Source organism: Acartia tonsa, chromosome 9, assembly GCF_053477335.1.
Source record: "Acartia tonsa isolate MP-2025a chromosome 9, ASM5347733v1, whole genome shotgun sequence".
Taxonomy (NCBI): domain Eukaryota; kingdom Metazoa; phylum Arthropoda; class Copepoda; order Calanoida; family Acartiidae; genus Acartia; species Acartia tonsa.
The window spans coordinates 4254671-4260534 of record NC_137268.1 but is presented as its reverse complement, the minus strand read 5'-3'; positions in this window follow the sequence as shown (position 1 = coordinate 4260534).

The window sequence follows — 5864 nt, the reverse complement described above, 5'->3', positions numbered from 1 at the left end:
GCATATGGTTAGAACCGTTATGAAGTCTATTTTTTTGAAACATAAAAACGATTCCTGTGCTACGTATAGTTTAGGAGCTATATGGTAAAATGTCCCAACTAGCTTAAAACTTGACTTGCGAGTAAATCATTAAAGATTAAAACATAGACAAAAATATGTACCTTTTTAAAATTGAGATTGCGCGGCTTGTGTTAATAGTAGAAAAACGTTACGCATATCGTTAGAATTGTTATGAAGTCTATTTTTTGGAAATATAAGAACCATTACTGTGCAACTTATAGTTTAGGAGCTACGTGGTAGAATGTCCCAACTGACTTAAAAATTGACTTGCGAGTAAATCATTAATGATTGAAAAAAAGGGTGTACAAAAATGCGGACATTTTTAAAATTCAAATGGCTCGGCTTGTGTGAATAGTAGAAAAATGCTATGTATATCGTTAGAACCGTCATAAGCTCTATTTTTTGGAAACATAAGTACAATTTTTGTGCTATTTTTAGTTTAGGAGCTGTATTGATAAATGTGAGAAAAGTGGAAAATTTTTCTTTTTTTAGTTTTAAGTCAGTTGGGACATTCTACCACAAAGCTCATAAATTATACGTAGCACATGAATGGTTCTTATATTTCCAAAAAAATAGAGTTTATAGCAATTCCATAGGTATGCATAACATTTTTCTACCATTAACACAAGCTGCGCAATTAGGATTTTTAAAATGTACGTACTTTTATTTGCACACCCTTTACTTCAATCTTTAATAATTTACTCGCAAGTCAAGTTTAAGCCAGTTGGGACATTTTACCACATAGCTACTAAACTATACATAGCACAGGAATCGTTTTTATATTTTCAAAAAATAGACTTCCTAACGGTTCTAACGATATGCGTAACATTTTTTTTACTATTAACACAAGCCGCGCAATCTAAATTTTAAAAATGTCCGCATTTTTTTTGCACACCCTTTACATAATAGAATAAGTGTTAGAATAAGTGTAAAGATGTTAAGCCATCGAAAAAGAAAACTTTATTATAAAACTGTGGGGACAAGACCTAGATTTCAATATGGACCTTAATATATACCATATATACAGTGGCGTGTACAGGATTTTGTGGATACACCCTCTTACACCACACTTCTGCAAACCACTGTCCATATTTAACTATGCAGAAGTAGCTTTACCAATAAATAATAAATTTATACAACAACATACCAATTAATTCAACTTATTATTCTAAAATTCATGGAAATAATGTAATATTTAAAACTAGCGGCTTCGCCCTTAGACTCTAGAGGCTCTGTATTTCAAGCTCTAGGACATGGCAAATAATGGTCTAAAGCCATCGAAAGACTTAAATCCGGAAATGAAATAGCCTAAAACCATCCTGGGACATATTTGAAGATTCCTTGAAAAATAGAACTAAATCGGTTCAGCGGTTAGTGAGATCCTTTGTTACAGAGAAAAAAAAGCTTATTACTTTATACTCAGGAAAAATTAAGGAAATTGGAGACAATTGTAATTTATTACAATTGTCGAAAAATTTTCAATTTTTCCATATACCCTGATCATGAGAAAAATTTTATATACCGGTTTACGGGGGGGGTTGGAGGTAATGCCTCAAATATTTAGGGGGTAAGGGGATGACCTAGGAAAATGGGAAAGGTGCCAAAAGTTGCGTATTTACCATACGCAGATAGCAAAAAAAAGTTTGGGGTGATCGGACCAACGGTCCGCGCGTGACGGGCGCGCAAGCGCTGAAAAAACACCTCAAAAGTGACCGCGGCAATTTTCCATCAAATAGTGACTTATGTGAAATTTCAAGCATTTTTCAAAACCTTCGATTTTCAAACGTTAATACCGCCAAGACCGTGACAGATAGAGACGAATGGTTTTCGGGGGTCATCAGATCACCGTCGTGGAATTCGGAAACTTTTTTTTTGGTGACCCCCATCCCCCCCGAAGGGGGGGATATGGGCCCCCAAACTTTTGCAATTTGGTGTTTTTCACAAAATCCTTCTGGGTCCATTTTGGACAGGAAAGAGTCATTTTAGCGGGGTCTGAACATAAGGCCCATAAAACAAGTCCATTGAGATGTGTTAGAAACTGAAAAAAAATTTGGACCCGCCAATGACCGTTTTGACCGTTATTGACCGTTAAACGTAGCGATTTTCGGTTTTTCGGCCAAAACTGGTGCGAGGAGTCGTTTTTCGGGATTGACATACAAAAGCAAGTTTGTCCAACTTTTTGAGGCGGACATTTCATTACTTATGCGTTATCCGCCTCAGGCGGACCGTTTGGCCGGTAGGCGCCGCCAAAGGCGCGATTTTTGACGTTTTTTCGAAAAATCTCGGTTTTTGCCCCTTTAGGAGGTGACGGAGTCGTTTTAGCGACAATGACCTTTTCTTCACTTTTGTAGAACTTTTTAAGGCGGACATTTCTTTACTTATGCATCATTCACCTCCGGCGGACCGTTTGGCCGTTTTTCGCCGCCGAAATCGCGATTTTCGGCGATTTCACCGTTTGCGAGGTTTTAATGGCCATTTTGGAGGCAAAAGAGTCCTCCAATCAAAATGACTCTGAAATACTTTTCTTTTGCAAATTGAATTTGCAACATTTCATGTAAAGTAAATTTTTTTGTACATCCAACCGGTTTTGTTCCAGTTGAAATTTTAACAAAAGATAACAACTACTGTTATTATTACACCACCCCCCCGAAATGTATTTACCCCCCTGCAAGAAACAAGTTTGGATGAAATAATTTTTTAAGCCGAAGGCTCCAAAAAAATTATTTCATCCAAACTTGTTTCTTGCAGGGGGGTATTTAGGATCAGAGGTAACTTTAATTTTAATACATTCTATCTCTATACTATTATAATTATGAATTATAACATCTGACCTATTACAAATCAATCAATAATTATTCAAACTGAATATTGTTATCTTATTATTAATCATAATTTTATAATTATATTATCTTCCCTACAACAACTAATTCAATAATTTCACATAATAATTATAATTATCTTTACTATTTTATTCATATCAATTATCTGTATCTTATTATTGTACTTATCTAATAATTATCTTATTATAAACACTACAACAATTATATCATCTAACCTACTGCAAATAAATTCAAATTACTCATGCAAATTATCATTATCTTATTATTACTTATTAATTATATTATACAACCTACTATAAATCAGTTTTTACTCATATTAATTACAATTATCTTACTAATACTTATCAATTATAATATAATAATTATCAATTATATTATCTAACCTCTTACAATCATTCAATAATTACACATAGTATTTATAATTATCAATAATATTATCTAAACTATTACAAACCAATCAATAATTACACATATTACTCATAATTATCTATAATATTATCTATCCAATACCAAAAAAATCAATCAATAATTACACATATTACTTATGATTATCAATTATACTTTCTAACCTATTTCAAATCAATTAATAATAACACATTTTGATTCTAATTATTTATTATTAATTATAATATTATAATTATCAAATATATTATCTAACCTATTTAAAAATAACTCAATAGATATTCATAATAATCACCATTAGCTTATTATTTATACTTGTATTAACTATCATTATCTCAATTCTTCTTATTAATTATTCTATCTAACCTATTATAAATCAATCAATAATTACTCATATTATCTATAATCTACTAATTCTTATATACCTTATCTAACACTAATAATTATAAATTATTGTAAGCAATTAAATTACCTAACCTATTACAAATCTAATAATAATCATAATAATCTCTTTCTTATAATTATAACCCTTTCCTAACATCAATTACTGATATTCATTGCATGGTAATTCTAATTTATAGTTATCTTTCATATTATAATATGTCAATTATCTATTATAATAATTATAATTATAATTATTTCAATACTAATTTTATTATATCAATGACTAATTATTATTGCATTGCATTTGTTGCTATGAATTCTTATTAATCGCTAGTGATTATTACTTTGTACAAATTAATTATAATTAACTTTTAACAATTATTACTTTGTAAATATAGATTATAAAATATAATTAACCTTAAACTATTATTACTGTTACCCTGAATACTAATTATTATTATCCCTAGCAATTATTACTTTGTAAATCTAAATGCTAATTATTAATCCCTAGCAATTACTACTTTGTAAATCTGAATGCTAAATATTAATCCCTAGCGATTATTACTTTGTAAATATAAATTCAACTTATTTTTTAACATTACACCCACAAATTGCCTTGTTTACATTTGCTATATTTATGCGGTCCCACTAAAGTTAAGTAACTTATTTCCTCATAATTTTTCCGTGTGCCATAAATGTGGTCGATAATCAAACAATCGATTTACAATTTATGGCGATCCCAGCATTGGTACACTCAGGAAAAATTAAGGAAATTGGAGACAATTGTAATTTATTACAATTGTCGAAAAATTTTCAATTTTTCCATATACCCTGATCATGAGAAAAATTTTATATACCGGTTTACGGGGGGGGTTGGAGGTAATGCCTCAAATATTTAGGGGGTAAGGGGATGACCTAGGAAAATGGGAAAGGTGCCAAAAGTTGCGTATTTACCATACGCAGATAGCAAAATAAAGTTTGCAAGAAAAAGTTGAACCGTTTGTCTGTGGCGGTCATTTAAGCGCCGAAAAAACATCGAAAAAGTGACCGCGGCAATTTTCCATAAATCCTGACTCATGTGAAATTTCAACCATTTTTCAAAACCTTCGATTTTCAAACGTTAATACCGCCAAGACCGTGACAGATAGAGACGAATGGTTTTCGCGAGTCACCAGATCACTGTCATGGAATTCAGAAACTTTTGTTTTGGTGACCCCCATCCCCCCCAAAGGGGGGGATATGGGTACCCAAAGTTTTGCAATTTGGTGTTTTTCACAAAAACCTGTTGGGACCATTTTGGACAGGAAAGAGTCATTTTGGCGGGGTCTGAACATCAGGCCCATAAAACAAGTCCATTGAGATGTGTTAGAAACTGAAAAAAAATTTGGACCCGCCAATGACCGTTTTGACCGTTATTGACCGTTAAACGTAGCGATTTTCGGTTTTTCGGAAAAAAATCGTGCAAGTAGTCGTTTTTCGGGATTGACATACAAAGGCAAGTTTGTCCAACTTGTTGAGGCGGACCTTTCATTACTTATGCATGATCCGCCTCGGGCGGACCGTTTGGCCGTTACGCGCCGCCGAATGCGCGATTTTTGACGATTTTGCTGTTTGCGAGGTTTTAACGGCCATTTAGGAGGCGAAAGAGTCCTCTAATCAGGATAACTCTAAAATACTTTTCTTTTGCAAATTTAATTTGCAACATTTCATGTGAAGTTTATTTTTTTGTACGTTCAACCGGTTTTGTTCCAGTTGAAATTTGAAAAAATATTACAACTACTGTTATTATTACACCACCCCCTGAAATGTATTTACCCCCCTGCAAGAAACAAGTTTGGATGAAATAATTTTTTAAGCCGAAGGCTCCAAAAAAATTATTTCATCCAAACTTGTTTCTTGCAGGGGGGTATTTAGGATCAGAGGTGACTTCATTTTTAATACATTCTCTCTCTAAATATAACAACTACTGTTATTATTACACCCCCCCCCCCCCCGAAATGTATTTACCCCCCTGCAAGAAACAAGTTTGGATGAAATAATTTTTTTGGAGCCTTCGGCTTAAAAAATTATTTCATCCAAACTTGTTTCTTGCAGGGGGGTATTTAGGATCAGAGGTAACTTCAATTTTGATACATTTTATCTCTATCTCTCAATGACTAGGTATTACTACTACAGTTA